This window comes from Tupaia chinensis, unplaced genomic scaffold (genome assembly GCF_000334495.1).
Source record: "Tupaia chinensis unplaced genomic scaffold, TupChi_1.0 Scaffold000010_1, whole genome shotgun sequence".
Classification (NCBI taxonomy): Eukaryota; Metazoa; Chordata; class Mammalia; order Scandentia; family Tupaiidae; genus Tupaia; species Tupaia belangeri.
In genome coordinates, this window is record NW_006159440.1 from 465,141 (window position 1) to 475,647 (window position 10,507).

Below are 10,507 nucleotides of genomic sequence, written 5' to 3' on the forward strand. Positions count from 1 at the left end.
TGTGCGTGCGTGCCCAAGATCCCGAGAGGAGAATGGAGGAGAAGGGATTGTGGCGTGACCATCCCCCCTGGGGGGTGATTTCTCGCTTTCTGTCTCTATGTCTCTCTCTCTGTCTGTCTGGTGAGCGCATGTGCCCTATAGCAAAAACCTCTCCAAAAAAAAAAAAGAAAAATACTTTGGTGTAAACTGGGAGAGCCCATCCCTCTAACCTAAGAGAGCTTTCATGTGAACCACAAGCTGACAGTTACTCGTCCAGTCATGTGTTCAGTCGCTGTGTGTTTTTGCTTCTTTGACAAGAGTGACACACTTCTGGGAGTGCTTTGGAAATGGCTAGTACAGATGAGAGCGTGGTCAAGCTCCCTCGGACGGGTAAGTCAAAAGATTTTATGATTGAGAGAGTGTGTGCACCTGTGTGCAAGAGACAGAGACACTTTTGCCAGGGTCTTGTCACAAGACCTGTTTTTGTTGCTGAAACGGCACAAACCTGACCAGCTGGAATGAACACGCTCCACTCAGTGGACACTGGTTCTCAGTAGCCCATGCAGCCATATTGGGGTCACCACAACATCAGGGGGGCAAGCTGGTTTTCAACTCAGTCTGTCTAGCTCAGGCTCCAAAATCAATGTGTTTGTGGCCAGCAAGTGGCGTGGTGCTTAAGGTGTTGAACTCCCACAGAGGTGACCATGGTTCGAATCCCAGACCTGGCAGCTTACTTTTTCACTTTCCCCTTCTCTCGCTGGTCAAAACGAAATAATATTAATAATAAATAAATAAATAAATAAATAAATAAATAAATAGGTAAATAAATAAATACTTCTTTAAAAAATTAACATGCTTTTATAGGTAAAATCTACTGTTGAAAGAAAAAGATTAGAAGAATTCATTCCTAGGGGCCAGTAGGTGGCATAGTGGTTAAGGCGCTGGACTTCCATGTGGTCGACCGTGGTTTGAGTCCAGGACCTGGTGGCTTGAAACTCACCTTGGCTGCGTGTGCATGCATGCCCAGAATCCTAGGAAGAGAGTAGAGGAGAAGGGATTGTGGCATGGTCATCCCCCCAGAGGTGATTTTTCACCATCTTTCTGTCTCTCCAGCGAGTGTACATACCCTGTCCCAAAAATCTCTCAAAAGAAAAAAAAAGAAGATTCCATTCCTCAAATTTCAAAAGAAAGTTTTCAAAGAGATCCCGAGCACTCGCTAGAGTAAGTCACCCCTTGCAAAAGCGCACTACTGACTGCGACATACTCATCAGGCATTCATTCCAGGACGTGAGCTGTTCTTCTGTCCTACTTCCTGATAATTGGCATACTGAGTGTGGCTTCTAAGAAGTGACTGTCATTTAATGAAATGTCAAGTCTGGCAGATGTCTGGCTTAGCTGGAGAACCTTGAGGTTGGAGAGAAAAGGAGGTTTCTGTCAGATGAGAGCAGGAGGGGAGAAGCTGGCGCTGTACAGGGGAGAGCTGGGTTTGGAAGGGCAGCCCACTGGCCCAGCCTGACAGCCTGCACGCAGGGCGCAGGGCACGCCGTTTGCATCAGCGTGTAGCTTGCGGGATTGGTGGGGTCCACAGGAACCGAAACCAGTGCTCAAGCAGAACTGTGGCGAGCCCAGCTACCACCCAGGGCTTCTTTTGCTCTCTGGACTTGCAGTATTTTTTTCAGAGTGTTTCCAGATTAGAAATTCTCCCAAAATGGAGCTGAGAAAAGACAATATGGGAGATGTGGGTTGCCTCTGGGGTTTGTGAATATATTAATAGAGTAACTCTATGAACAGCAGAGAGGCTAACTTTAGTGAGCATTCTTTCTTTTCATTTATTTATTTATTTATTTATTTTAGATTTTTTGCTATAGCGTGAATATGTTCACCAGAGAGAGACAGAGAGAGAGAACCCCAAAGGAGGATAATCATGCCATAATCCCTTCTCCTCCAGTCTTTTATGGATTTGGGGCACACAACCACACACACCCAGCATGATTCTCAAGCTGCCAGGCCCAGGGTTCGAACAGCCATGTGGGATCCAGTGCCTTAGGCTCTGCACCACCTGCTGGCCCGAGTTTTCTTAATTATCAAAATGTTTTACAATAAATATATATATATATGTTGTGACCTAAGAAGCAGTATTTAGAAATGTTACCGTCTGTTACCATTAATGAAGAAGTATGTAGTAGTTTTCCCCTTTTTTGTAAAGAATTATTTAATTTTATTTATTAGTATTTTTAAATTTGCTCACCAGACAGAGAGAGTGAGACATAAAGAAAGCAAGATGCCAGTCCAGGACTCGAAATGCTGTCCGCTATGTGGAAGTCCAGGGCCTCAAGCACCACACCACCTGCTGGCCCCCCCCCCCCTTTTTTTTTTTAATTGTTGGAGTGTGCATGTACTCACTAGAGAGGTGGAGAGGGAGAAGGAGGAGAAAGCACTCCTCAGTGAGGTGTGGTCATGCTGCAATCCCTGCTCCTCCATTTCTCCTTCCCAGCACACGTACACACACACACCCAGAGTGATTTTCAATTGCTGGGCTGGGACCGCAGTCACGGTTAGCCATGTGCGATCCAGCTCCCTCCCCCACTAGGCCATGGGGCTGGTCCACATAGTTTTACTTTTTTAAAAGACAGATGTGAGCTAGCTGCATGGACTATGGTTAAGAGAGTCAGATCCCATATGGCTGATGTGGTTCCAGTCCTGACCCCAGTAGCCTGAAAAACACACTGTGTGTGTGTGTGTGTGTGTGTGTGTGTGTGTGCGCGTGTGCGCGCGCGCGCATTGTTACATGTCCAGAATCTTGCCAGGATGGAGAGATGGCGGAGAATGGATTGCGGTGTGACCCTCATGCCCCATTGTGGGGGAGCTTTCTTTCTCCCTGTCTCTATCTCTCTCCGGTGAGTGCACACACTCTGGCAATTGGGAAAGTGACAGAAGCAAAACCTGAATACATTCTTTCTTTTTTTCTTTAAATTTATTTTCTTTACATTAATTCACTATACTTCATTACAACATACAAAATGAATTTTCCATCCAGAATATACTGTATATTGGCTCGACCAAACACATCGACATATGTGTTATCAACAAATAATTTTCCATTTCTTATGTCCTGTATATTTTTCTTTTTTTTTTCTTTTTTTGCCATCCTTGATTCCCTATCCCTAACTCCCTGCCCTGTCCAACCCTTCTCCCATTGTCTCTGGTATCCATGATTGCTTTCTATGCCTCCCCCCACCCCCATTTAATTGGTTTGCTAATGAACTTAATTAGTCTAAGTATTTGCAATAGCAAGCACAGCTGCTTTCCAATAGCAAGCGCAGCTGATATATACATATACATGAACCCAAGTCTGACTTTAGGCCTAAACCTCAGTGAGCTGAATTAACATACCACAAAGTAGTACCTAGCTGGGGCTATATAGCTTACTGCAGTCATCAAATACTCATTTTTTTAAAAATTTCGATAAGGACGGTTTTAGTGTTTTTCTTTCTAAAGCTTTTTTTTTAAATTAATTTACATTCATTCCCTGAGCATTGTCACAACATAGTAAAAGTGGTTTCCCATCTAGAATAAACTGCATAATGGCTTAGTCATGCATGTTATCATCAATAATATTCCATTTCTAGTTTCATATATATATATATACACACACACACTCACACACATTTAGTTTTTATTTATTTATTTATCTATTTATTTTTTCCCTCAATACATTCTTATTAGAAGAAAGTCAGGACGAGCCAGCCTCACACTCAGCAGTGCCGTCCTCTGACTTCCCTTCCCAGAAGTGCCACAGCACTGAGCATGTCCTTCTGGTCTCTTCCTGTACAGTTTTCTCTGTATATATGTACATAAATGTGACCCTAGCACATATACATTTTTATAATTTACCATTTTCATTCTATGTCACATTTTGGAGATCTTTTAATATCAATATACAAAAGAGGCCTTCAAAAAATTATGAGAGGTCCAGCAGGTGGTATGGACGTTTAGGGGCTGGATTCCACATGGCTGACTGGTCTGCGTCCTAGATCTGGCAGCTTGAAAATCACGCTATATGTGTGTGCATGCATGTCCAAAACCCCGAGGAGAGTGGAGAAGGGACTGTGGTGTGGCCATCTTCCTTGGGGGGTGATGATTTCTCACTTTCCCCGTCTTTCTGTCTCTGTCTCTCTCTGGCGAACATACGCACCCTATACCAAAATTACAACAAAAACCAAACAAGCAAAAATTCATAGAAAATGCATACTGTGAAGAAACTACATGGAGTTCAGATTTTTTTTTTTTTTACACAAAATGAACTCAGAGTTTAAGTCTATTTTCCACCAACTTTTTGAAGTCCTCTTGTACTTTTTATGAAAAACTTCAAAAAATTAGTCTTGTGGGACCAGCAGTTAGCACAATGGTTGTGTCACTGAACTCCCATGTAGTCAACCATGGTTTGAGTCTGGACCTGGTGGCTTAAACTCACACTGGGCACGTGTGCGTGCGTACCCAAGATCCCGAGAGGAGAATGGAGAAGAAGGGATTGTAGCGTGGTCATCCCCCCTGGGGGGTGATTTCTCGCTTTCTGTCTCTCTGGCAAGTGCATGCGCCCTATAGCAAAAACCTCTCAAAAAAAAAAAAAAAACTAGTCTTGTTCATTTAATCTCATCCCTTTCACAGATGTGTTGTGTTTATTAACTATATAAAGGATATAAATATATATATTTATAATATAGCTGTATTGCAATTCATTTAGTTAGTGAACAATGGACATAAAGTTTTTTCCTTTTTTAAAAATTATAAACGTTTCAGTGACTATCTAAAGATAAATATCTGGGGCTGGCAGGTGGCGTGGAGGATAAAGGCGCTGGATTCCCACATGGCCGACTGCGGTTTGAGTCCCGGATCTGGTGGCTTGCATTCTCGCTTTCCCTTTCCCTGTCTCTGGTCAAATTAAAAAATAATAACAAATGGAATTAAATAAACAATTCTTTTAGGGACCAGCAGTTAGTGTAATGGCTATGTTCCTGGACTCCCACTTAGCTGAATGCAGTTTGAGTCCTGGACCCGGTGACTTAAACTCACGCTGGGCGCGTATGCATGCGTGCCCAAGATCCTGAGAGGAGAATGGAGGAGAAAGGATTGTGGCATGGCTATCCTCCCTGTCTCTCTGTCTTTCTGGCGAGTGCACATGCCCTGTAACAAAAACGTCTCTAAAAAAAATATATATATAATAATAATTCTTTTTAAAATTTTAAAAAAGATAACTATTTAAAGATATATAAAAAAGAGAATTTTTACAATATTTGAAACAGTGTTATTTAACTTTATTTATTTAATTTTTAAATTATTTTAATTTGACCAAAGAGGGACAGAGAGACAGAGGGAAAGTGAGAAAGCAAGCCATCAGGTCCAGGACTCAAACCACCGTCATCCATGTGGGAGTCCAGCACCCTTAACCACCATGCCACCTGCCGGCCCCCAAAAAAGATAATTTTTAAAGGAAGATCCCTAGAAATGGAGACGCCAAGTCAGAAGGTATAAACACATTCATTAACAGCAAATGCTAGCACACTGCCTTCCTAAAAACTGTCACTCTATACTCCCCATACAAATGAGTCCTACTCCCTCAGATCCTCGAATTTTGCTGACATATCTTGAAAAATACAACAAATTTGTCAAGCACATTTGACAGATTGCTTGAATTCACATGTCATCCTTTTATAACAAGGAAAAAAATGTTCAACATTACATTAAAATGTTGCTTTTCAAGACCGAAAGCAAAATGGTAAAAGTAGTTCTCTTTGAGAGATGGACTGTGGGCAATAATTTTCATTTATTTCACTATATAAAAAAGACGGTTAATTAAAAACAAGAATGCTAACATTCCAATATAACAAACATTACAGAAAAAAAATAGTGTTTATAGAAAAAGAGCGAGTCAGCAGCATGGTGGTTAAGGCAGCTAGATCCCACATGGTCAACGGGGTGGTGTGATTCCCGGACCTCGCGGCTTGAAAAACATGCTGGGCGGGTGAGCGTTTATGCCCAAAATCATGAGAAGAGGAGGGATTGTGGCATGGTCACCCCCCGAAGATGTTTCAATTTCTCTCTCTCTCTCCCTTTGATGAGTGCACACACCCTATAGCAAATTTTTTAAAAAGAGAGAGAGAGGGAGAAGAAGAAACTTGAAGTTCCTGTTTATTTAGCCATCAGATAGAAGAGAATGGGAGAGCTGGTTTGTTTATTCAATGGGACTTCAAAACTTCGTGGGAAAACAGAATTAAAGTATGAGTGTATCTTGGTGAAAAACAGGCTGAAATCTGTGACGCCTTCTCATACGTGCATTCTCCACGGACTGTTCGAAGACCCGCGTACTGCAAGGCATTGCTGTTGTAGTTTGTGCTTTCAGGACACATTTATCAAAAGTAGACATTAGAATAGGTTTTTTTTTTTAATGTTATTAAAACACATAATTATTACAATCTTCAAGTGGAAATGATTTTACACCTTGGAAAACACTTTTTTTTAACCTGCTGGAAGGGGTGTGCACTTGCTAGAGAAACAGGACCAGCGGATGGTGTAATGGTGATGTCACTGGACTTCCACGCAGTCGACCGCGTTTGGAGTCCTAGACCTGGCAGTTTAAAACTCATGCCGGGCGTGTGTGCCCAAGATCCCGAGAGGAGAATGGAGGAGAAGGGATTGCAGTGTGGTCATTCCCCCTGGGGTGATTTTCGCTTTCTGTCTCTCTGTCCTGGGTGAGCACCTGTGCCCTATAGCAAAAACCTCTCTCTCTAAAAAATAAAACAGAAAAACTAATAGCCTAATTTTCTGCTAGAATCCAGCCTATCTTTTTTTTTCTTTTTTTTTTTTTCGCTATAGGGCGTGTGCGCTCGCTAGACAGAGAGAGACAGAGAGACAGAAAGCGAGAAATCACCCCCCAGGGGGGATGGTCACGCCACAATCCCTTCTCCTCCATTCTCCTCTCGGGATCTTGGGCATGTATGCACACGCGCCCGGCGTGAGTTTTAAGTCACCGGGTCCGGGAAGTGAACCGCAGTCGACTACGTGGGAGTCCAGCAACATAGCCATTACGCTAATTGCTGGTTCCCAATCTAGCCTATCTTAAAAGCTCCTCAAATAAAGGAAGGTGTTCCATATAATACAATTAGAGGCAGAAATAAATGCCTTTTACCAATGTTCATTAACTATTACACACAATTTTCTTTTGCAGTCATAAGACAAACTGTTAAGCACCTGATCATTCTTTTCAGATTATCCTAGGATAATCTTCATATGAGAGTATTCAAGTGAGGTGATGAGTCAATTTCCAGTGCAACATTCCAAGTTTAGTGATTTTTTTTTTTTTCAAAAATTTCATAGGTATGTGACAACCCTGCAAAGTGAATCAGCTCAATCACTTGATACATTGCCCTTAGTTGAAATGGCTGCCTTTTAAAACATGTGGTTCCCAGCTGAAGTGGTGTCACTGCTACTGTTTTCTTCCCAGAAGATTATACACCAGTCTGATACATTTCTAAGTGGGAAAATATTTTCTCAAGTTAGCAATGAATTTCTACAGTTGGAAACATTTCTTACGTCTAAAATATTGAATTTGAACACACTCTTCTTTTAATAATAGGAGTAAATCTTTATCCATAGTCATTAGAACACTGAGCATTGCAAGCAGTCTGTCAATTGATTGTCATGGATCTTATAAAAACCCAGGGCTGCCTTACTTGTCTGTCCGGCCCGGTGTCCTTTGCCAACGGGCCACAGATGTCAGCACTGAGTGTGTATGCAAGGGCACTCTGCCCACTGGCCCACAGGTCCTAGAGGACATACGTCATAGAAAACCTTGCAGCTCAGACCCATAAGGACATTCAATAGTTTGAGGAGAGCACCCTCCCCCACACCCCTGCCCTGGGCTTGAAATAGTGGAAAAGATCGTGTTTGGGATCCACTGACACAAAAATCTACTGTCCAGGGGATTGATCTGGAAGTTCAGTCACTCCGTTCAGTAACTTGGGAATTCCTCTGTCAGAACCTTGCTGGGACTTGTCCTGAAGTTAGTGTCCTGGTCACTTCCGCTGCTTCTGAGATCCTAGACAATCACAACTCTAAAGGCAGAGGCGTTAACAACCCCAAAACCTGACCTCCAGCCAGGACAGGCAAATGGGACTCCAGCGACCCAGTTCACTCTACTTCAGGAGCAGGTCTAAGCCGCCTCATCGCGAACCTGGCAGCCTTTCTTAGGCTGGCATAGCTACCTCCTCCTGGGCTGCAAATCCCACATCCCTTCTTCCCTCCCTTCCTAGCTTTCTGGAGGAGCCCTTCTCCATCGCCCTACCTACCACCCCTTCGATACTCCTAATCTGGTATAAACAGGACCGACCAAAACAAGCACTATATAAAGTCTTTTGAATAAATAAGTTAAAGGTTATGTGTGGCTCAGACTTCTCAACATTCATGCAAACATTTTAAACTCCAGTTTGTATAATTACATCTTATTTTGTAGTAGTAAGTTGTTTTATCTTTTAGAGAGACTTTTTTTTTTTTTTTTTTTTTGCTATAGGGCTTGAACGCTTGCTGGAGAGACAGTCAGAAAGTGAGAAATCACCCCCCCACCACCACCACCACCCACCATGAGGGATGGCCACACAGTAGTTCCTTGTCCTCCATTGTCCTTTTGGGATTTTGGGCATGCATGCACATGTGCCCAGAGTGTTTTAAGCTGCCAGGTCTGGGACTTGAACCGCGGTTGACTACGTGGAAGTCCAGCAATGTAACTATTACAACATCCACTAGTCCTGGGTAATTCGTTCTTAAAACTCTTACCAAGCTAAGTACTTCTTGTTCCCAATATATCAATACATTTCAGAGAATCCAAGAAGGGCTTTTTTTTTTTTTTTTTTTTTTGAGAGGATTTTGCTATAGGGTGCGTGCGCTCGCCAGACAGACAGAGAGACAGAGAGATAGAAAGCGAGAAATCACCCCCCAGGGGGGATGGCCACGCCGCAATCCCTTCTCCTCCATTCTCCTCTCGGGATCTTGGGCACGCACGCACACGCGCCTGGCGTGAGTTTAAGCCACTGGGTCCAGGACTCGAACCGTGGTCGACTACATGGGAGTCCAGCAACATAGGCATTATGCTAACTGCTGGTCCCCAAGAAGGGCTTTTTAATGGAAACCTCTTGGGATTCAGTCAAAAAAGCTGAATTCACCTTAGCTAGATCATTTCCTGAAATCTGAACACTTGATTCTTGTCTCAGCCTCTGCCTTTTCAGCATAGAGAACGCCAATCCATCCTTACTCTTCGTTCGGTAGAATGTTTTCTTTTTCCTCCTAACCCTCAGCTCTTTCTCCCTCTCTTAATCCTTCTAGGTGCAGTGATAAAAGTCTTACAGTATTTCTATTGGCAAGGATATGGAGAGAGGGGAACCCTTTCATGCTATTGGCGGAAATGTAAATTGGTACATTATAGAAAACAGTATGGAGGTTCCTGAAAAACCAAACATGGAACTGCTGTAAGATGCAGCGTGTGGCCAAAGAAAAGGAAATCAGCGTCGAAGAGACCAGCCCACTGCAGCACCATCCACTGTAGCCACGGCACAGAATCAATTTCAGTGTCCACTGGCAAATGGAGGGATAGAGAAAATGCAGTAGGTGTACACAATGGAATACTTCCTCAACCACTGAAAAATCCAAACCCTGGGACCAGCAGATGGTGTAATAATTACGTCGCTGGACGCCCACATGATCACCGTAGTTTGAGTCTCAGACGTGGTGGCTTAAAGCTCACGCAGGATGCGTGTACGAGCGTGCCCCAAATCCCTAGAGCAGAATGGAGAAGAGGGGGTTGTGACATGGCTACCCTCCCTGGAAGAGATGATTTCTCACTCTCTGTCCCTCTGGTGAGTGCATGCACCCTATAGCAAAAATCTCTCTAAAAAACCCCAGATCCTGGTTTGGCCCTGTAGTGCAGTGGTTAAGCTCTGTGCATAAAGCTGATCCCACAAAGCCAACTGCGGAGCTAATTCTGCCTGATGGCTTGAAAAGGTGCGCATGCATGAGTGCCCAAATCCTGATGGGAAGGAGGAATGGAGGAAAAAGGATTGCAGCGTGACCAGATACCACTGTAGGGTGTGCTTTCTTTTTCTCTTGTATGTTCTTTGGCAATTAAAAAAAGTTAAATTCTGTTATTGAGGTAACATGGGTGATCCTAGGGGGTATTATATTAACTGAAATAAGCCAGGTACAGTAAGGGAAATACATATGCTCGCAGTCACGTAGCAATGGGAAAGAATTACCTCATAGAAGTATAGGGTTGATGGGACCAGCAGTTGGTATAATGGCTATGTCGCTGGACTCCCATGTAGTTTACCATGGTTCGCGTCCTGGACCCAGTGGCTTAAACTCACACCGGGCACATGTGCATGCGTGCCCAAGATCCCGAGAGGAGAATGGAGGAGAAGGGACTGTGGCGTGGCTATCTCCCCTAGAGGGTGATTTCTCATTTTCTATCTCTCATCTCTGT